Raw genomic sequence first — 24,325 nt, forward strand, 5'->3', positions numbered from 1 at the left:
GCAACTAAAATGTAAAAGTATAACCAGGTAGGCTAAGAGAATTTGAGAAGCAACTTGCTAAAGACGCAAAAGCTAACAGAAATTTTTCTTCAGTGCATCAGAAGCAGGAAACCTGCCAAATAGACAGAGGGGTCATAGATGACAAAGATGTTAAAGGAGCAATCAAGGAAGACAAGCTCATTGCAGAGAATCTGAATTAATTCTTTGTATTGGTGTTCATGCAGAAGATGAGGGGGCCGAAACACACATCAGAGCTATTTTTTGGGGCAACAAATCTGAAGTAGTGTCCCACATCAATGTATTAATAAAAGAGTTTTGAGAATAAACTGATAAACTAAACCTTAATAAGGTGCCAGGATCAGAGGACATTCACCCCAGAGTTCTGAAGGAACTCAAATTTGAAACTGCAGGACTACTAACTGTGGTATATAAACGATCACTGATGACTGGAAGGTAGATAATGGAACACTATTTTTTTAAAAATTGGCTCCAGAGGAGATCCTGGCAATTACAGGCCTGTAAGACTAACTTTGGTACCAAGCAAATTGGAAAGCATAGTAAAGAATAGAATTATCAGGCACATAGATAAGATGATTTGTTGGGGAAGAGTCAACATGGCTTTCTGTAAAAAGAAGCCATGCCTCACCTATCTATTAGAATTTTTTGATGGAGACAACAAGTAGGTGAATAAGGATGATCCAGTTGATATAGTTAGTTGGATTTTCAGAAAGCCCTTGATAAGGTCTTTCGCCAAAGGCTCATAAAAAAACACTAAGTAGTCATGGGATAAGACGGAAGGGAAGGAATAAATCGTCATTTTTCAAAATGGAAAGAGGGAAACAGTGGAGTCCCCCAAGGATCTATACTGGAACCTGTGCTATTCAACAATTCATTAATGATCTAGAAAAGGAGGTGAGCAGTGAGGTGGCAAAATTTGCAGACAATACAAAATTATTCAAGATAGTTAAGTCCAAAACAGACTATGAGGAGTTACAGAGTGATCTCACAAAACTGGATGACTGGGCAACAAAATGACAAATGAAATTTAATGCACATTGGAAAAGTAATGCACATTGGAAAAAATAATCCCAACTATACATATACAATGATGGGTACAATGATGGATACAAAATTAGCTATGACCATCCAAAAATCTTGGAGTCACCCTGAATAGTTCTCTGAAAATTTCAGCTCACTGCATAGCAGTGGTAAAAAAGGCTAACAGTATATTAGGAACTCTTAGGAAATGGACAGAAAATAAGACAGAAAATATAATGCCACTACGTAAATCCATGGTGCACCAACACCTTGAATACTAAGTCCAGTTTGGATTTCCCCTCCCCCACATCTCAAAAAGGATATTGTGGAACTGGAAAAAGTTTCAGAGAAGGGCAACATCAAGGGTATGGAATGGCTTTTATCATGGACAGCATTACCACTGTCTTGTTGGGTTTAAGTTTCAGCTTTCATCCACTTGCTTATCTCAGTCAGTCAGATGGCAACTGGGTGATACTGCCATCATTCCCAGAAGTGAATGAGATTTAAAACTAGGCATTGTCTGCATATTGTTGACATTTGAAATTACAGCTGGTAGGAAAATGGGAAAACATTTTGTGATTTCTCTTCTTTTCCTGCTCTGACCCCTCATTCTTCTTCAACATTTGAGAGACACCTACCTGTACTTTACCAACTTTTTCCCCATTCTCTATACTAGGATACAGAATCCCCCCTTTAATAAATTCATCCCTAAAGCCCCATTGTGTAATAGCGATGCCTCATTGTGCAACAAGGGTGCTCCTCCCAGCATCAGCTCTTGACGCAGCCACAGAGATCAACACTCTTGTAACAGCCTGCCCAGCTTCCTGCAACTAAATCTTTTTGGGCATGAGTAAACCAACATTAAAAACAACCTCTAATGTACAACAGCCTGCCACCTAAGAAACGCCTGCTGTCCAAAGCACACCACAACAGTGGTCTGCTCACTACATTGGCTATCCCTAGGACATCTGGTTAATCTCCAGATAGCAGACTGCTTCATAGCCCTCCATGGCATTGGATCAAGTTACCTAAGAGAGAACCCTTGGCAGTTGCATTCCACAGGAGCAACTGTCATCCCTAAGGGTTAAACTCATAAAAGTGGGAGTTGGAGTTTTCTCAGCAACTGGCCAAAGACTCTGCAACTCACTTCCAGAAGGGTTACGATTGACCCCAGGTCTCACCAACTTCAGGGCAAAACGCAGGGCTTTTTTTCCTCCCCCAAAGTAAGGGAAGGACAAAAGAAAAAGCTTTCCCACAGTGATGATACCTTTAAAAGAGATGACAGAAGAGAATATAAAGGAGAACTGTCCGCTCGCTCTCGCTCTCGCTCTCTCTCACACACACACAAATTCTAGCAATCTCCTAGTGAAAGAGAAGAATATAATCTACTTCTTGGATCCTGTCTTGTGTTAGTCATTTTTCTGGTGGAACTAAGATACTATAGCAAAGGGCATCTGAAGGAGGGAGAAAGAGAAACATGTCATGTACCTTTAGAAAACTGAGGCTGTTTAAAATGTTTTTTTTCCCAACTAATGCCTATTCACACATTTCAGAGTAGCAGCTGTGTTAGTCTGTATAAGCAAAAAGAAAAGGAGTACTTGTGGCACCTTAGAGACTAACAAATTTATTAGAGCATAAGCTTTCGTGAGCTACAGCTCACTTCATCGGATGCATTTGATGGAAAAGTTTTCCACCAAATGCATCCAATGAAGTGAGTTGTAGCTCACGAAAGCTTATGCTCTAATAAATTTGTTAGTCTCTAAGGTGCCACAAGTACTCCTTTTCTTTTATTCACACATTGCTATTGTTATGGTTCAAATATTGAGCCACATTAAAAATTGACTTTAGGTTTCCTCCTCCTTGTTTGTTGCTGGTAGAAATCAATGTATATATATATTACACAAATTAAATTGCACCCTCCATGTTGTGAGGAAAATGGCCACTAGCAAATATCTTCTTAATCAATTTCATCTTGTCTATACTTTTTCATTTGTAACAAAACAAGGGCAGTTGCGTATACCAGCATCTGAGAACATTATGGTTCCATAAGAATATAAGACTCATGTACGAGCAGTTTGAATCCCTAGACAACCTGAGTCTCCTTTCTGCTCAAGGAAAGGACAAGGAACTGATAAAATAAAATTAAAGAACATTATCTGGTGGTTGGAATGTGGAGTGAGTGAAATTCACATGCAGTGACAGAAGATCACTTTGGAAATTCCTTGCTTTTGTCAGTTTCATCTAAACTTTAGCCTTATTTGTTTATATGCTCAGTGCACGAGAATGACTCCATGAAAAGTGTCTTAACAAATATTTGCATGTTAATAATTTCATTTTCTTTTCTTTAGTAGCAGCAGACTTTGAGTTGGATTCTCTCAGGCATTTTGTTCTCAGTCCAGCAAAGCATTTGAGGACGTTGGGATGACTCAATGCTTAAAGTTAGGCATGAACTTTAGCATTTTGCTGTGTTGGGGATTTTAACAACTCCACATATGTTTATGAAAAAGAGCAATATAGTATTAATTATTATTGGATTTTTGTGAAGAATCCAGGAAGACTTGGCAGATCTTTCACAGTCAGCAATAACTCAACAGAAAACAATACAGACAGAACTAGTGACATTTAAGAGCATGTTTCAGAGTAGCAGCCATGTTAGTCTGTATTCGCAAAAAGAAAAGGAGTACCTGTGGCACCTTAGAGACTAACAAATTTATTAGAGCATAAGCTTTCGTGAGCTACAGCTCACTTCATCGGATGCATTTGGTGGAAAAAACAGAGGAGAGATTTATATACACACACAGAGAACATGAAACAATGGGTTTATCATACACACTGTAAGGAGAGTGATCACTTAAGATAAGCCATCACCAGCAGCAGGGGGGGGGAAAGGAGGAAAACCTTTCATGGTGACAAGCAAGGTAGGCTAATTCCAGCAGTTAACAAGAATATCAGAGGAACAGTGGGGGGTGGGGTGGGGGGGAGAAATACCATGGGGAAATAGTATGCCAATGGGGAAACAGTATGCCAACATTTTTATGGCTGACTTAGAACAACGCTTCCTCAGCTCTCGTCCCCTAATGCCCCTACTCTACTTGCGCTACATTGATGACATCTTCATCATCTGGACCCATGGAAAAGAAGCCCTTGAGGAATTCCACCATGATTTCAATAATTTCCATCCCACCATCAACCTCAGCCTGGACCAGTCCACACAAGAGATCCACTTCCTGGACACTACGGTGCTAATAAGCGATGGTCACATAAACACCACCCTATATCGGAAACTTACTGACCGCTATTCCTACCTACATGCCTCTAGCTTTCATCCAGATCATACCACTCAATCCATTGTCTATAGCCAAGCTCTACGATATAACCGCCTTTGCTCCAACCCCTCAGACAGAGACAAACACCTACAAGATCTCTATCATGCATTCCTACAACTACAATACCCACCTGCTGAAGTGAAGAAACAGATTGACAGAGCCAGAAGAGTACCCAGAAGTCACCTACTACAGGACAGGCCCAACAAAGAAAATAACAGAACGCCACTAGCCATCACCTTCAGCCCCCAACTAAAACCTCTCCAACGCATCATCAAGGATCTACAACCTATCCTGAAGGACGACCCATCACTCTCACAGATCTTGAGAGACAGGCCAGTCCTTGCTTACAGACAGCCCCCCAGTCTGAAGCAAATACACACCAGCAACCACACACCACACAACAGAACCACTAACCCAGGAACCTATCCTTGCAACAAAGCCCATTGCCAACTCTGTCCACATATCTATTCAGGGGATACCATCATAGGGCCTAATCACATCAGCCACACTATCAGAGGCTCATTCACCTGCGCATCTACCAATGTGATATATGCCATCATGTGCCAGCAATGCCCCTCTGCCATCTACATTGGCCAAACTGGACAGTCTCTACGTAAAAGAATGAATGGACACAAATCAGACGTCAAGAATTATAACATTCAAAAAGCAGTTGGAGAACACTTCAATCTCTCTGGTCACTCGATTACAGACCTCACGAAAGCTTATGCTCTAATAAATTTGTTAGTCTCTAAGGTGCCACAAGTACTCCTTTTCTTTTTTAGACCTAAGAGTGGCTATCCTTCAACAAAAAAGCTTCAAAAACAGACTCCAACGAGAGACTGCTGAATTGGAATTAATTTGCAAACTTGATACAATTAACTTAGGCTTGAATAGAGACTGGGAATGGATGAGACATTACACAAAGTAAAACTATTTCCCCATGGTATTTCTCCCCCCCACCCCACCCCCCACTGTTCCTCTGATATTCTTGTTAACTGCTGGAATTAGCCTACCTTGCTTGTCACCATGAAAGGTTTTCCTCCTTCCCCCCCCCCACCCCGCTGCTGGTGATGGCTTATCTTAAGTGATCACTCTCCTTACAGTGTGTATGATAAACCCATTGTTTCATGTTCTCTGTGTGTGTATATAAATCTCTCCTCTGTTTTTTCCACCAAATGCATCCGATGAAGTGAGCTGTAGCTCACGAAAGCTTATGCTCTAATAAATTTGTTAGTCTCTAAGATGCCACAGGTACTCCTTTTCTTTTTATTTAAGAGCATATAACTCTGCTAGCAGCAGACATTCAGCTGGTGAAGAAGATTTTATAGCACCTTTCTCATGAAACATGCAGCCTTGGGAATTATCACAATTGATAATCAGAGGGAAAATTTCCATGCTCAGCAGTGTCTTGTTAGATGCTCCTGGACACCAAAATTGCAAGGGCTTTAATTTTATTTCAGTTAGCTTGTTGGGAGGCAGGGTGGACTTGTATTGTTAAGTGATCCTGATTTCAGGTGACACTGAAAGGTGCCAGAATGGCAGCCTGAAAGACTAAAATCCTCTGCTTCTATACAGAATAGGTATAGCAAGGCAGTGTCAGCTTCCCCGGATTGGTTTCTGCTAATCTGGCTTATCCATGGTCTCAAGTGAGAGAGGAGTTTATCCTCCATAACCATTCAGTGCTCAGCCTCTTGGTTAAGATGACTTCCCAAGGGTGTCAATTAGTACCAGTTGTAGTGGTGGTATTTGTATCCTGGATGGATACCTGGCCAACAGAAATTTGACTGAAAACAAATATTCACACCACAGCTGGGCAAAAGTTTTTGGATGAATAGTTTATTCACTGAAAAAATGCATTTGTGGTCAACCCACAACCATTTGTGAATTTGGCACAAAATTACCAAATAGTTTTTTGGGAGAAAAAGATTTTTCAAGACTTAGATGTCATTCACAAAATGGGCAGAAGATGAGTTGGTAGTGCCAGTGCCCTCCTTATGACCTTTAGCCCAGGGATTAGGGGACTCACCTGGCCTGTGGAGACCCAGGTTCAATTCCAACCCCTGCCAGATATGGTGATTAGGGCCAGGAACAATAGAAGTGCCTAAAAGTGGGGTGGGCACTGGCATACAAACTGTGGCCCTGCTCCCCACACCACTCCTTTCCCACGAGCCCCCCACCTCGTGCCTCCCCTTCCCAAGGCCCCACCCCATGCACCCCTTTCTTCCCAGCCCCTGCCCTTATGCTGCCCTTTCCCTCCCCAGCCCCACTCTCACACCACCTCTTCCCCCCAAGACCCTGCCCCCCCACCGTCACTCACCGTTACAGCTGGTAAAAAGTGGGATGGAATAGCCCCCTCACCCCCCTCTGTTCTGGCACCCCTGAGTAGGGCACTCTCCTGGGATGTGGGAGCCCCAAGTTCAAGCTACTGCTCCAATGACAATGTATTTGAAAAAGTGGAACAGCTTCAACGCGGGAGACAGAGAGGCCTAGCCCAGAATATCCCAAAGCACAGTGGTTAGGGCATTCTCCAACAGCATGGGAGACCTAAGTTCAAATACCTTCTGCACTTCAGGAACAGAGCAGAATTGAGTCAAGGTCTCTGCCACATCTCAAGAGAGTGTCCTAAACACAGAGCCAAAGCTACTAAGGTGGGGAGCTGCAGCAGCACCAGCTCCACTTCCTCTCTCCACATACACCTCCATTTTGTACCTTTAGCCCTTTAAAAAATGCCTGAAACAAAACATTTCAGGTCAAATGAAAAATTTCATTTGAACCTCAATTTTCAGATTTGGTTTGACCCAACCCATATATCCCCCAACCCCCCCCTTTTTTTTTGGTAGATTTTTCTCAACTGCCAGAGAACCAAAGTCAGTTATTCTCCCAGCTCTAATTTACACAAACCCCCAAGTATTCTTTGCCAGTGGAAAAGACCTTTGGTTACTACTTAGTGCTGACCCGGACTATTGGTCTGGTTTTGAATCAGTGAGCCCTGGACTAGAGAGACAGAAGGCTGCCTATACCATTATAAATCACATACGCAACCCCATTCCTCCTCCGGACTTTTACTGGGTATCTATGCACTGGGTATGCTACTACTGCTAGGGTATTGTAACTGAAGCAGTTATGAACTTCGATCAAAGCCTCTCCGACATCCAGCTGTTGCTAACGGACTGATGTCATTGAATAAAACCTGTTCTAAACAAAGCTTGTAAGTGATGCACTGAAAGAGACAGCAAATGCCTCTTGATTTTATAAATTTATTCCCTTGGTCAACATCACTCCCTTTTCCGTGGTGTTCTCTTCCAACTAAGATCATTCAAGAGCACTTTAATTTTATTTTATTTTTAAAACTTACCATCACCACTGTTAATTCACTAATTTTTAACCATATGTATCTGATTGTCTCCCACAGAAACCCCTGAGTTGATAATACTTAGTCCTGCCGTGTATGCAGGGGACTGGACTAGATGACCTCTCAAGGTCTCTTCTAGTCCTACGATTCTATGATTCTATGAAGGTTAAATTTGGCATAGAATGGAAGGGGGAGAAATCATCTTGTGAGCAGTTCAGGACAAGGTTCATGTCTTCCTGTATTTTTAATTATTTGAATTATTGTAGCACCTAGGATGTGCAAACATGGACCAGAACCCCATTGTGCTAGGCACTGTACAAAACACAGAATGAAATATGCATGGACAGCACATATAACATTGTGGTTGATACCAGAATACAAATAATAGATGAGACAACTTTTTTCTATTAAAAAAAGTAATGTGACCAATTTGTTAATTGTATAGCCAAAAAAATTGTTAGTAGCTTTAGACATTTTTGGCCTTAATAGGAGAATGGTTTAATTTTAAAAATTGAAGGGTCTTTTTCTTGAAATAGGAATAAACTGTGCAAATAACCCTGGTATTTTCCTTATAGGCAGCACCCAAATGGAGAAAGGACTCACATTTCAGCTAGTGAATGGCTTTTATCAAGATGTTAATTCTTACTGAGATTCAGTATTTAAAATACAGTATTCCGTCACTGAAAGATGTCCAACTAGAGTTGGATGGAAAAAATTGTTTACATTTTTTGAACAAAAAATAGCTTTTTTGTCAAAATGGATATTTATGTTGGAAATGTCCATTTTCATTTAAATTTTTTTTAAAGATTTTTCGTTAACTGAAAAATTTAGCCAGTCAGATGTAACTTTTCAGTAAAATAAAATATCTTTGCCCAACCAAAGGGGGGGGAACTTACTTTTACTAATTACATAGAAAAATTTCAATAATTTTTTCATTCACTTTGAAATTTTCACAGGCAGACATTTTCAACTCATGTGTTCTTCAGAGTCCCTGAATTTTTACTTTTTTGTGAGTTTTTGAGGGCAGAGAAGTGTTTCAAGAGATTGGCTTCCGAAATCCAATTGTTGCTTTAAAATGAATAAGGAATTGTTCTAATGAAAGTTGAGAGCATTTGGGGTAGATGAAGTGAGCTGTAGCTCACGAAAGCTTATGCTCTAAAAAATTTGTTAGTCTCTAAGGTGCCACAAGTACTCCTTTTCTTTTTGCTGGAAAGTGTTTCCTTCAGGGGCACCTTAGCAGCTGCTGTGCTGCAGTGTACACTCTTCTTTGCACACAGAGCTCTGTTGTGGGGCAAGGGAAGGAGCATGCGTGGCCCCACAGATTGAGTCCAGTTTTCTTACCCCCTACCCCAAATGCTCTCAACTTTCATTAGAACAATTCCTTATTCTGTTTACAATTTGTATTGGGAATACCTGCCAGATTATTTGAATTAGATGAAAGCATCTCCTCTCCTATCTAGTTTACAAACATGGACCAGAACCCCATTGTGCTAGGCACTGTACAAAACACATAATGAAATATGCATGGATAGCACATATAACATTGTGGTTCGTGGCCCCACAGATTGAGTCCAGTTTTCTTGCCCCCTACCCCAAATGCTCTCAACTTTCATTAGAACAATTCCTTATTCTGTTTACAATTTGTATTGGGAATACCTGCCAGATTATTTGAATTAGATGAAAGCATCTCCTCTCCTATCTAGTTTACAGCCTGCCTAACAAGTTCTGCCAGTTTTCAATAGAGGAGGCTAGTACCCCTGCTGTTTAAGCAATCAAACCCAAAGGAGGTTTCATCACTGAAGTTGCTCCAGTATTCAGTACCGCCCACATTGCTCCTCACCCAGGCAATACAAAGTTCAGTCCAAAAAGAAAACATGTATGAAATGTTAAAAAGTGATACACGCTCCAAAAGTACAGCATATCCTTACTGGGGTATTGTGTTAGGTCAGGTATTTTGGTCCTGGGCAAACCACTAATGACAAATTACAGAGAGGAACAAAGTTACAGAAAGTGACACGCCCTAAAAGATATTTTTTTCTTTTAGATCAGTCCAGAAATGAAAAGCTCTATAAGCCAGAATTCACTCAGATCTTATCCCTTCTGAGGTCTGAGGATCTGGTGCTCATGAGAAAAATATGCTTCCATTTTGTAGACCCAAGTCAAGACAATAAGAGTAGAGGCATGAGGGAACATGTTACTTGTCCCACTGTGCAGAAGAGTTGATTTTCAAATGCTCTAAGATTTAGGCATTAATAAATTCAAGGATCCAGCAAGCAGAATGGAAATAAGAATGAATTAAAAAACAAACAAAAATTCTGTACAGTTAAGAGCATTTTCATGTGATATATGAAAACCCATATAAATTTATAATTAAGTAGTAATATGTGAATATTTAATGGCTCTTTTTCATTTATTGCCTCTTGTGGGTCTCCCAGATAATGCCCTGTTCAATGTTAACGTGTTAACCCTAATGATTTTGTTGTTTAAGAGCAGCTCCAGGGTGCCAACTACCTAGGAAAGCCCATTCTCTAAAGAAGAAAACATATTAATAACCAGTCCATTTTGATCTCCCTGTTATTGACATGCAGAAAAAAGCACCACTCACTTTTAATAATAGGACTTCCTTTCATGCAAGATAGTGGAAGATTTCAAAGAATAAATAATTCCTCGTCCTCCAAGCTCTGAGAATAAATTTGTTGCTTTTCTGTTTTGCTTTCCTTCAAGATCTGACACATTAGGAAGGAGGGAGTGGGGGAACTATTTTGTGCTTTTGTGGGTAGAAACATGCTCAGTATTTTATTCTCCATTGCAAGAAAATTGTAAGATCAATAGACAAGAGCTGAAAAGCTTGTCCCTCCTGACAGACACCATGCCATCTAAATGTTCCTTCAACAAATACAATCTCACAAAGTAACAACAAAGGAACATTCAGCTGGCCCCTTTCTGAGCATGCGCAGAGTAATCTCACAAGGGGATAAAACCACAAGATCTGACATCAAATTAATTGAACTTGATCAAATCTCTGGCTGGCAATGTATAGTTCTGTCTCCATTCTTATAAAGTTTAGATTAGCCAACTCCAAAGGGGAAAAGGGAAGTTGTTTTCCTTGTTGTGACAGTTTCTGTAAACAAGAAAAGAAAGCTGTAGTCCATGCTGAATAAGAGTGCAGCACACACCTTCTATTAACTGGACTTGATTTACATGAGCCTAAAGAAATGTAAAAATTGCCTGTTGCAGTCACCAGTTTTGGTCAATGCCTGAGAATAACATGAGACCAGATTTTTGTTCTCACAAATCAGGATAGCTCCTAGATCTCTTACAAGATCCGTTCAGTTTATTAGATAAACATCCAAAAATCAGATTGGGAAGGATTCATCAGAATCCTTTTGTCTGCAAATTGTGCTAGAAATATTCTTAAATCAGGTTCTCTAATGAGATTTATCACAGAATTTAGAACAACAAAGTATCCTGTCCATCCTCCTGCCAGTGTAGGATTGTTTCCTACAGCATAGGAATTAATGCTTTGCCCAGTTATATTTTAAATAAATTAAGTAATAGCATTTTCAACAAGCTTCCACAGTCTGTTACAGATCACTGTCAACAATCACAGATTGCACACAGCCCTGCACATCATGGAGTAATACCCTTCAACATTATATTTTAAACAAGATATCTTTTTTCAGCACGACAGGACTACATTACAAATAACGAACTTCAGGCTAAAGAGTGATTACTGGATAAGAGTAGTTTGAAACGTTTAGTTGACCTATTGCAGGGTCATTTTAAGGCTCTAGGAAAAAAACTTAACAGATGAAACTTTTTATAAGTGATATATTCATTAATTTACACCTCAGTGCTGCAGGTAAATGATTTTCAGTAATACTGACAACTGAAGCCAAACGAAATCATTGCCAATAATTTTTTTAATGACTACTATTGTCAGTACTACTAATCCCTCTGAAGATTCCACTGAGATCATTGATCAAACAACTGTAAGACAATGCCACTACGAATACAGTCTACCATATAAACAGCTTTCTGTTTCAAGGCTCACTAAATCAAACAGTGTGCTGTTACTCATAAAAGAGTGTTAAACTGCAGCGTCTACAAACATCATATTAGGAAAAGAGAAAGTGAATAAAATAAAATGTGTTAGGCACAAATATTTTGACAGAGCAGATGCTACAGTTCATTCTATGACTGGGAGCTAAAAGGAGAGAGAAGAACAAGGAGTAATGGTCTCAAGTTGCAGTGGGGGAGATTTAAGTTGGATATTAGGAAAAACTTTTTCACTAGAAGGATGGTGAAGAACTGGAATGCATTACCTAGGGAGGTGGTGGAATCTCCTTCCTTTGAGGTTTTTAAGGCCAGGCTTGACAAAGCCCTGGTTGGGATGATTTAGCTGGGGATTGGTCCTGCTTCGAGCAGGGGATTGGACTAAATGACCTCCTGAGGTCCCTTCCAACCCTGATATTCTATGATTCTATGAACACAGGACAGACGACTTACAGCAGCAGCATTATTGCTGTGGAAATCATTTGATCAACAATGAGCACAAATTCAGATACATTAAGGGAAGGGTACTGAAAACACATTCGTTTCTTGTTTGTGCAAGAATGGCAACTACATAACAAAATGGATTTGCTTGTTTTAAGAAGTTGATGTCACCTTCATGTGTGGGTTTGTGTTTGGTAAGGGGGAGAATGGTGAAAGTTTTTTGTTTGTAGGTTTTGTTTTGTTGCCTCTTTATTTCTTGTCTCTTTGATATTTTTGCTGTTGACTGACCTGTGAGGGGAAAAAGCCAGCAAACATAATATTGAGCTTTTTTGGCTGAGTGCACTATACACATTATTGATTTGGTATCACAATATGCATTCAGCAAAATTTGCTTCAGTAACTTCTAGCTATAACAAAAATAAAAAGATGGAAAAGTGAAGAGAGAAATGTACAATGGTGATTTTTTTAAAAATCTTTTCCCATTTTTTCTTTATCTTTACATTGTGACTTTGTATCAAACAGAATTATATCCCATGTTGTTCTGTAATACAAGCTCATCTAGAATGATCTTGATCTATTTCAAAGGTAGCATGATACGTATTGCAAATACGGCTATGCACCCTATCACTGAATCGGAGAGAAGGCAGAACTAGTGCGAAAAGCACCGCCACACTAAAAGCCTTTTCTATCCGCCCTTGTACAAACTCAAGAGGAAAACTTAAAAAACTAACAAGAAGCTCAGCCTCACCCTTTATTTATTAAAGGCCCTGATTGTGCTCCTAATAAATCCTGTCGGGGAGTAAGGAGAAATGACATATACAGAGCCATGCAAAACCAGATTAGGGATGCCCATGATGCTAGTTTGGGGCATTGGAAAAAAGACATGGGCTAAGCACCACTGATGCTCCCTCCCCCAGTAGATGGGTGAGGAAGGGAAAGGAATGGGAGGAGTTTTGGATTTGTCCCTCCACAGACAGCGAGTGGAACAATTACAGAAAGAAAAACCAGTAAATTACTCTGTACAAGGAGCAAAGGAGTCACATTTCCTCCCCAGAGCATCTTCTGGGATAATGCACCCAATACTGGCCCATATTCCGAGTATTTTGAATGCCCGAGATGCTGCACCAAGCATGATGTGGCTCCATCCACAGCAACCAAAGGTTGTGCTGAAACAGCATAATTTAACGGTTAATGGTTTCATTTTACCCAGGAAAGAAATGAAGAAACTAAAGCACTGCCTTCATGGTCAGCACTATATACATTTCAAAGCAATTTGGTATCAAAAGGCAATAATTCAGAGTGAGAAAATATTGTGAGTAAAATTAACATGAACATGGGCAATCTGGCTTAGCACATCACTGGAATGTGAGTTATTCATTGAAAAATTAAATTGTAGCCTCTCAACTCAGCTTTACATACTGAATGAGAATGTATATGCAAGTTTTTAATTTACAGACTAATGGGGGAAGGAGGAAGAGAGAGAGGAAGAGAGGAAAAAACAGGCTGATTCACTAGTTCCAAAGGGGAATCCATAATTTAAGACTGAGCTGCATGACAAATCAAGTCAGTCATTGTTTTCCTACTTGGCTTCTGAGGTCAGGGCTACATTACGAATTTTTGCTGGCATAGCTCATAAGTTGGGATATGATGAGATGAGATTTGTGACCGACATAGCTGTGCTGGCAAAAGTAAATGCAGTTATACTTGCAAAACTGTGCTTTTGCTGGTATGTCTTATTTTGCTCAAACAAAAGAGTTCAGGGGGAATAAACTATGCCAGCAAAAGCACAATTTTGCCAGGATAGCTGCGTCCACAGTATGAGTGCTTTGCTGGTATAATATAGTAGTACAGCTAGGCCAGCAAAGCCTTCCAAGTTTAGACATGGCCTGAGAGATAAAGCATAACTGAAGAAGCCTTTTCCTTCTAAAAGGATTGGGGTTTGGTAGGGGACTGAGTTGAAGTCTTCATGTTCAGTTTGGTGAGCTGACTACAATGGTTTCCTTCCCTCCTGCACTTGAGCTTTCCAAAACTTAGATCTGGGTAGAAGGAACTTTTCCAGGAACTTTTCCCTTTCAGATATGCAGCTTGATCCTTTTTCCTTGCTTCCCCCAAAATAAGTTTCCTGTTCTGAATTCTAAGCATTCCCTCAATTTAAAAAGCAGTTGAGAATTCTCAAATGGAAGTGCTACATGAAAGTGGAAAAATAAAGTCTACAATGGTCAACACTGGAAACTCTCCAACTGTTAGTGGATAACCTACAGCAAGTCCTAGAAAGTCATTTTCCTTGAGTACTTTTCCAGGCTCCATGACAGGAGACTCCTCAGCATCCCTGATAGGAAATTCCTGCTCTCCTTACAAAACTCTGTTAAAATAAAATGGGATTCTTGCCTTCTTCCCCTTTTATATGCCGGTAATTTTATATTAGATCTCCTGTTACTGTTTTCAAGATAGATTTACATTCCCTTGGAAAAAAATATTTTCCCAAGATCAGAAATTTTTTGCCTCTTAAATTCCGTCTTCCACGTTACCCAATCTTTTCTCAGTGGCAGACATTTTTGTTCTGAATGTATCCATTGATGACCGCAGTAGACTTCAGTTCTCCAACTTCATATAGTACTTCCATTTAAGATGTCTTAATTTCTTTTTTAATATCTTTTAGACTGGGCCTCCACATGTTACTATCATAGGAAACTGTCTGCAGTAGCAGTCAGTGGCTAGGCTCCAGCTATGGGTCCATAGACATTCCAAAGACATTCCTATTCCTCAGGTCTTTTCTTGGGTAAAAAATCCTTTAAAGTCTCATTCATTCTAGTGGCTTTGTTTTAGGACTGCACTTTAAAAAGGCACGTACAGAAAGGGTTCTGAAGTGAGTGTCTGAGGACCAGCATCTCTACTTTCCTATTTGCTACCATAGCAACATAGAAAAATGCAACTCCCCTGCTCATTCATATTTCTAAATATACTGCTGCAGCCACAATGTTCATATCACTTCTGCCAACGCTCATGGGTTCAAGTTTATTAGCAGAAATGTTTGTGAAAAGCCAAGTTTGAGTTTGTAGACTACTCGGACAAAGCAAGTTTTCAATGCACCTTCTGCAAGCCTGATTATAAAAATTATGTTCACTAGCCAATGAATAGAACAACATCACATGAGTTACATGACCAATCACAGCTAAGCAACACTATTCAAATAGTAAGCCATATAATAAACATTTCTGGAAAAATGGTTGAATAACTTCAAACAACAAATATACTTGAGAAAACCACAATGTATTCATAGGAAATCAATGAACAAGAAGAGACCAAATTCAAATACATTATTAGTTGCATGTTATTTACTCAGCTGTACAGATATTTCCTTGTTCACTAAAAGTTCCATCAAATGCAGTCAATAGCCATTTTCCTCTTTCATATGGTGGTGCAATCTCTCAAGACTTCAGTTCTTATGGGAAGATCAATATTAAGGTACATATCAAGTTAATGAAGATCAAGTAAGCTATCCAGTGTATTATCCATGGGCCACATTTTCAGTGGTTTAGGTGCAGGGGACTACCATCTCCTCCATTTTATACACACTGGACTTTTCTAGTCAGGCTCTGTGTAACTCAATAAGATATTTACACTCTATGGCTTTTCTGCACCAACATGTGGATGTGGATTCTTGGCCTGATGAAGTCAGAGAAATACGGCCATTAACTTCAGTGGGCTCAGGATTAGTCTATGCATTGTTTCTCTATTAGCCTAACTGCTTCTAGTTCAAGTCAAAGCAGGAAGGTGTTTGGTTCCTCTGTGTTGGAATGATTAAATAAGAAAAAAAGGGGGGAGGAGGGTATTCTGAATAACCTAGGAGAAGTTAAAGACTTACAAAAACCACCTTTTTTTCCTGCAACTATATGAAAAATTAAAGGAATAGTGCTGGCAATTTACCAGACTCAAAAAAGAAATCCAGAGGATTTCTCCTGAATGATCTAAAACTGAAAACAGGAGTTGGTAAATCTCTTCTTTAGATAAGAATTAGTAATAATTTAGGATATTTGACTAAAAGTATTTTGAAGAATTTTTCCTTTATTTACACAGAAAAGATGCTTCAAAATACTTTTATGTTTTCTGTTATAATTTCCAGCTCACCTTGCTTTTTTTAGTGTTATTTTTCTAAAGGAGAGCTGAGTGGAGCTAAACTTTTCTCTCTATAAATTTCTCACCTCTAATTTCTATAAATTCCTTGGGGGAGGGTTGTATCCACTTAAATTGGAGTGTTTTATGTTAGATTTAAGAATAAACTTGTTTCATAATTTCTTCTCATGTTCAGACCAATCCTTTAACTTCAGTGCAAGTTCTGGATGTGCGAGGAATTCACGCCTGGGCCACTGACGCCTGCTTGTTATTACTATAAGAAACCTTAATTAAAGAAGGAGGCAAGCAGTCTGACATGAGCACCCTTGAAACATGCTATTACAACACTTTACAGAGACAACCCTTACCCTCAAGCAGAGTTTACAAACAAATCAGGGGTTACTTATGGCAGCAGCATTAATAATTAAATGTTCCTTGTAGAAGTAGAACAGGGAGACTTAGAGTTGCAGTTGGCTGGTAGGTCAGTAGCACCTGGCTGTTCGATGTTACCCTCAGGCTCCTGGGAAATTTCCAATGTGTCCTTCAGTTGCAAAAAATGTGGGTGTGTCCATTTATTCCTGCTGTATGAAATTAGAAAATGGATGAACTGATGAGGATGATAATAGTAAGAGGAGTCACTGATTATTAACACACCCATATAAGATGGTCTGACTGATACAGGGAATGTTTCACAGCTATTCTCTCTGTACATACAGGCTCAGATTGTCCCTGCTAATTGTGTAGTCAGAGGAGGGCCATCAAGACCCCTTGCCCAGTTCAGAAAACGGCCAGGACATTTGTAGTCCATTTGTTTCAGCGATCACTCTCTGGGGTGCAAACTACCCCAAAAGGGACAGATAAAGGAGCAAAGCATTCAACAGATCTGGCTGTATATGGAGTGAGTAACAAGCATAGAGGATGGTGTAGCTTTGGCACGCCTACCTTATATACCCCAGAGTTGATGGGAACTGTAACTCCCTGAGATGCAATCTTTCCCCGCACTATCGCTTGGGCAGTGCAATGCCATACTGCAACCAATGCAGGCCACTGCTTTTAAAGCAAAATCTGTTCTATAGCCACAGTATCTTACAAATATTTCCACTGTAAAAGTGGTCACATGTGCTCATTAAAAATTCCTGTACTTTGGGGTGCCTGTCTCTGGTTTTAGTTGGAAGTATACATCCTGTGTACATTCCCAAAGAAAAAAAATCTACTCAGTGGAGATAGTTTCCATTAAATCTCTTCATTCACGTATGTACTCCAGTATAATCCTTTTAATTATTCTAGTCAGGATTCTATGCTTCAGAGCATATTCTGGACTGCAGGTGGTAGGTGGAGAACAGTAAGTGCCAACTGATCACCTAAATATTACTTCTGCAGAAGAGTATGTTGCTTAACATTTAAAGTATGAGAATTGAGACAGGCAAGCCAACTGTCTAGATAACACAGTTCAAACATCTGTACCAAACAATCTCTGTGTTTTCCTCTGAGCAACACTATTGGAAACAAGAAACCTGCCAACAATTTCTTTTGCTGAATTCTTTACCTGATTTAATTCATTTTTTTTCCACCCACTGCTGAACGTTTCTAATCTGAAACAAATCTAAACGAAGACATAGGCATAATGAGAAAGCCTCTCCAGAGGCTGGAACAGTTGCCATAGCAAGAGATCATTGATAAACTCACTCCACTGTGTCTATGTTCATTACCAATGGGTTTTATCAATTTAGACTCTGAATTGGAGGATCTTCGGTTTCACAGATGTAAGAGTCACTAGAGGAGTGACACTCTTCTCAGTAAAGCTGTGAGTATAACTGATTTTATTTTTATTTTTTTAGTTCACTGGCAGTTCCAAAAACTCAACAACAACAAAAAAATCAGTGGTTTCGGTCAAACCAAAGCCAAATTTTTTTAGAATTTTCAGCAAATGAAAAAGTCAAAAAAAATGATTTTTTGGACGAACAAAATGTTTTGTTCGACCGGAAAGAAATCATCCTATCTCAGGCATTTTTATACAAAGCCAAAGGAAATGAAGGGCTAGATTCATAAAAACAATGGACAAGGGAGAGGTGGGAGCGTACCCCTTATACTCAATAGTCCAGTTGTTAGGGTATTCAGTCAGGATGTGGGAAACTCAGGTTCAAATCCCCGCTCTGGAGCAGGCACTTGAACCAGGTCTACTCATGCCTAGGTGAGTGCCCTAGCCGCTAGGGGGAGGGCTCTCTGAATCTCTCCTCTTCAAGCTGTTGTACTTCATATAAATAATTAATTATTCATTGGAGCAGGACTGGAAGCTGGGTCTCCCCCTTCCCAGTTAGCTGTTGGACTGTGGAATCATTCTTGCTGGCCAATGGCTATTCAAAAGTTTATAGAAATAGGAGAGACTGAGAGAGACCCATGTCAGATGGCCCTATAGCCTGCTGCTTAGGGCATTCACCTGGGAATGGGTAGACCTGGGTTCAAAGTCTCTGCTCCTAGGATTTTGCATTTTTTTGGTGAAAAAAAAGTTTTGGATAAAAAATTTTGCCCAGCTCTACTTCTCATTTCTCCAAAAAGAACAACATTTATAAAATGAGAAGGTAAGATTAAGTCTAAGTGTTGTTTCATTAGAAACACAGTGTGCATCTGGTGGCAGAAGTTTACATGTCTATGTAACATCTGCAGCATGGAAGTTTTCAGCTATAGGCCAGAGCCACTCCACTGAAGTCAAGATTGAACCCTTAAAGAGTGATGGTGAATGCTAAAACTATAGCATATCTTGAACAAAATAAGTCCATACAGTTCTCATTCTTTCACTGTTGCTCTTGCCTTGTTTATTCTCTGAGGTGCTAAAACACCCTTAATTCCCAATCCCAGTAGTCTCAAACCTTTGACCCTGTAGCCATGGCACACTTAATGAGGCAATTATAACCTTAAAATCATTCCCAATACTATAGTCTAGGATATCAAACATAGGATAAAGGTTTCATTGCAGGTTTAACAGAAGGTGACACTGGATTGTAAAGAAGAGTGCTCTTAGTCAAACACAATCGACCTCAAAATTACAAAAAGAATTGAAAAAATTGCTAATAAAGAAAAGTTTGTGGGTTTTTTGTTTACCCTATTATGAAAACCATTATTTAACACAAAAAGAAAGGGAAAAAAGAGTAATGAATGAGAAACTTTGAATTATTATTTACAAGATAGAGATGGAGAAATCTCTAAAAAGTTTTATTCAGATTGGCACTAAAAAGTTTGGATGCTTACCCAAACCTTTTCCCAACTATGACCATGAACCTGAAAACAAACATTTGAGTAACATTCTGTATGTGACCAGACCCATTCAGTTCAAAGGACAAGAGAGAGACTATGACTTAGCTGTAAAGACTACATTGGTCAAACTGGACAGTCTCTACGTAAAAGAATAAATGGACACAAATCAGACGTCAAGAATTATAACGTTCAAAAAGCAGTCGGAGAACACTTCAATCTCTTTGGTCACTTGATTACAGACCTAAAAGTGGCAATTCTTCAACAAAAAAGCAGACTCCAAGGAGAGACTGCTGAATTGGAATTAATTTGCAAACTGGATACAATTAACTTAGGCTTGAATAAAGACTGGGAGTGGATGGGTCATTACACAAAGTAAAACTATTTCCCCACCCCCCACCATTCCTCAGACATTCTTGTCAACTGATGGAAAAGGCCCACCTTGATTATCACTACAAAAGGTTCCCCCCCTCCTTCCGCTCTCCTGCTGGCAATAGCTCACCTTAAGTGATCACTCTCCTTACAGTGTGTATGGTAACACCCATTTTTTCGTGTTCTCTATGTATATAAATCTCTCCACTGTATTTTCCACTGAATGCATCTGATGAAGTGAGCTGTAGCTCGCGAAAGCTTATGCTCAAATAAATGTGTTAGTCTCTAAGGTACCACAAGTACTCCCATTCATATGGAGTTATATAGTTGTGTTAGGTGCTCAGAAGCCAGTGATGGGTATTGTATGATCAATAGAGATTCAGAATAAATTCAGGTTTCAGAGTAGCAGCCGTGTTAGTCTGTATTCGCAAAAAGAAAAGGAGTACTTGTGGCACCTTAGAGACTAACAAATTTATTAGAGCATAAGCTTTCGTGAGCTACAGCTCACTTCATCGGATATCAGCTGTAACTTTGGATACATAGTACCTTAATAGTATTCACAGTCTATGCACTGCCAGCAATTTTAAGTTTTCTAAGATGTAGATTTGTGAACACATACTATTATGTAAGCAAGTTTCCCGAAGTCTGTTGAGAACCTGTATTATGTAACATATGGATTTGTGCATGTATATTATACTCACTCCCCAACCCTTTGGTCTACATGGTGGGAGCGCCCAAGCCATACCATCCCTTAGGCCTGCTAGCCACTCCATGTCCAGCCAGCTCTGTTGCATGGCTCACTCCTTTCTCTGCCCTCTTTATAAGGAATGTCAGATGACAGATTTCCTGTAATAATAGGCAGATTGAGTGTGGGAAGGGTTGGCTTGTTTTTTGTTACTCTGCTATTAGATATGTATCTAATGAACGTTAGTCTCCACAACAGTGACTTTCTGTATGATGCAAGAGCAAGACATGTTACATTAGACAACACATCACTACAGTAATTACTAGAACATGAGTTGCCTCTGAGAATGGAAAGCTCAGAAAAAGAGAATTATACCAGAGGGCGGAAGTACTCACCTGCAATCTTTCTCCTTAAGACTTCAGCATATGCTGTAATGGATACAGTGGCCAGCATACAGATTTTCAGCATGATATGGTATTATATTTATCAGAACTACAGTATATATGACTGATCATTCATTCATTTCCTATGTGACAATAAATATTCAAAGGCTAAATGTAAGGCCCCCCCATTAATTATGCAGGAAGATGAATTATTTCATGTGTTAGTTGTATCGAAACCATTTTCACTATCTGTCAGAGATTAATAGGGAAAAGATGAATTTGTCATACCTATTAATGAAAAATGACTCAGGTGATGACAATTATTTTCTAAGGAATATAAATAATAAATATGAGCGTTACCTTTTGAACTAGACCCAAAAGTTCAATTTTGAAATGATAAAAGTGGCAGAGGTATGAATTTAGAGCTAAGGCAGTTTTCTTCCTTGTTTGTTAGTTAAGGAAAACAGCATATTAAAAGCAGCTCCTTCTTGGACCTATGTACATAGCCCTGCATTTTCTAATTTGAATCTAAGTCTGTTTTGGGTCCTTTTCTATGGGATTTCTCTGTGCTCAGTCAAATGTAACTTGAAATCCAGCAAAAGCTAATAGGTCAATATGTAAGAAAATGCTAAATTAGTATCACAGCTGCTATTTACCATTCTTAAAGGGCCAGTGCATTGTTCTGTTTTGGTTTACAAAGGTAGTTTATTTTTTTCAAATCAGAGCAATCGTACATGAATCCACAACATCAAAAAAATACCAAACACAAAACTATACTCTGGCCCATTAAAAAGGAAGAGCAACTTCCATCCAGAAAGCAGAGATAGGAATTCAGCACTGAATTGATACCGAGATGCTAACTCTACTCTTTCCAAACAAGTCAGTCCTAAGCATTCCATTAGCTTTTAGATTTAGCTAATTATTAGATTATAAATTATTACTATTATTTGTATTACATAGCACCTAAAAGACTCTGATTTGATGTCAGCTTTTCAGCAGAACTTTTTAGATCAGGCCTGTCAACTACAAGGAATTTTTTTTTTTTTAAGATTCACATGTATTACCCCAATATTAAACTTAACTCCCCACACTCTCTTCCTCATATATAACAAGTCACTGACCAAGAGCACTTGTTTTTCCAATCATTTAGTGTGAAGTTTTAAAGTACCAGTGACATCTTTAACTTTTGAATTTGTTGCCTTCTGACACTAGACATTCCTAAACTCTAATCTAGGCTCTGATTTAAGGATTTAGCATAATATCATGGAGACACATTCACCAGATTCCCAGGCATGACTCTCAGACACCAGAAGAACAGGTCTTCTTTCCTCAGGTTTACATTGAGGCAGATGCATGCTAGAACAGGACTTTGGGAGTTTAGTCAGCATTGATACTGTTATAAGCACCTTTGACCAAGTCTGAAATACAAAACCTAGCTACAAACATGACTGGACACAAACATTGTGCATGGTATATTTAGATAGCCATCAGGTTCCATTTACAAATCTTGAAATTGATTCCAATAAGATTTCCACAGCAGATCTACATCTGTCTTCATTTAGAATTGGAAGAAGCTCAACCTGAGTTACAGGAGTGCTAATAGTTTTCATATCTACCCTCATCATACCTACCCTTTCAAACCCACACCACACCTATCCTCATCACCAAATACCAATTTGAATATTATATATATATATATATATATATATATATATATATATATATATACACACACACACACACACACACACAATTTTTCTTCATGATCTGTAGGCCTTTCCCTAATGATTGCATTTCTTCAGATTCCTAGTACCATACTGCCCTAGTTAAGTAAAGGTGGTGGCACCATAACACTACAAAAAGACAAACAATGTCTACTTCACTGTTAGAAGGGGCAATTACAATACATTTTTACTGCATTTTGAAAACAAATTGATTGCCATTCTGGGCATAAGTGCAGAAAATGTAACTATAAAGCAGTTATCTGCAACTAATATTTGTAGTGTTAAGCTGCCATAACACTACAAATATTATGTCTCAACATAACTAACTCTACCTGCAGCTAGGCAAATAGTTAAATGTTCCAGCGTGGGGTAATTTACACCGTCAAAGATGAGAGAGTTTATACTGTGCCATTCTCAAAAAAAAACCCTAGTGATACAGGTTGTATTAAGTAACTCGCATTCCATGATGAGAAACTAGAAGTAAAAATCATGTTTTTCTCTACAGCTCATCCAATTATTTTATTTGATTCCAAATGTGGCTTGTATATTCCACAAGAAAATTAACAAACATAAAAATAGAATTGGAAAATTGAAATTGAGAAAGCTCAGTCAGCTTCTCTTGTGGGATAGGGCTGAATGGCTGCTAAGAGAAACTATGTATATTGTTAAATAAAGTTCCTACTAAAATTCATCTGACTCCTGGGCTGTGGAGAGAGTAGGGAAATAGTTCTGTCTCCTATAAGGAAGGATAAATTACTGTGGCCAAAACACAACCCAGAGCAATAAACTATAAGGAAGCCATACACTCCCTGTGACTTGCGGTATAATGTGAACTCCAACTAGCCAGATCAAACAGCAAATATCTTAAATGCAAGAAACTAACAGCCCTCATTGTTCTCCTGTAACTAAGAAATCTGTCCAGTGTGAAACAATATTTTGTATTTGTATACCTGCTTTTCATCCCAAAGAGCATTACAAATAATAAAGCATCACTGAAAGGCAGCCACCTCTGGGGCAGAAAATGGAAAACAATGGACAAACAAAACACTGTATACCAACATGGGGAAAGGAAATACTTCTCAAAGAAACAAAAGCAAAACTCCTGCCCTTTCAAAAAGTGGCTTGTGGCCTTTAATGTCAGCAGGGTCAGGGTCTCTGCTTTTGAGGTCCAATTTGGAAGACCCACATGCAGTAATGTGTATGGAGTACCTTGACAAGTGAATCAACCTTGTCAGGATGCTAAGTTGTGACTTCAGGAAGTGTAGGTATTTCAAAGTTGAAGTAAGTGCACTATCCTCTCTGTGGACTGTCTCTCTCATTCCATTCTAATTTAATATCAAAAACCAAGCAGTAATTCCAGCCAACTCCTGCTGTTCCATTTGAATCAATTCTCATCAAATTATCACCCCTAGCAGTGATAAAAATATTAATGATTTCTTGAAGGGAGTATTGTATTTAAATATTTCAAACCTATTGGTTTGTTGTGTGCCAATGAGAGGGAAACATATCGACTTGGAGCTACAGCTAATGCTGGCTTTTATAAATATTCTGTCAGACAAAGAATGGCTCTCAATAGATTCCAATAT

General features: G+C 39.1%; 1 long non-coding RNA gene across 1 annotated transcript in view; it reads right to left on the reverse strand.

The window, feature by feature from the left end:
* Positions 1-15,467: 15,467 nt before the first annotated feature.
* Positions 15,468-24,325, reverse strand: part of LOC122459958 — a 32,934-nt gene continuing 24,076 nt past the window's right edge. The window contains exon 3 of the long non-coding RNA XR_006280951.1: positions 15,468-16,907. This is a non-coding gene — a long non-coding RNA (uncharacterized LOC122459958). The remainder of the gene's footprint in view (positions 16,908-24,325) is intronic.

The sequence above is a fragment of the Dermochelys coriacea genome, chromosome 4 (genome assembly GCF_009764565.3).
Source record: "Dermochelys coriacea isolate rDerCor1 chromosome 4, rDerCor1.pri.v4, whole genome shotgun sequence".
NCBI classification, from domain to species: domain Eukaryota; kingdom Metazoa; phylum Chordata; order Testudines; family Dermochelyidae; genus Dermochelys; species Dermochelys coriacea.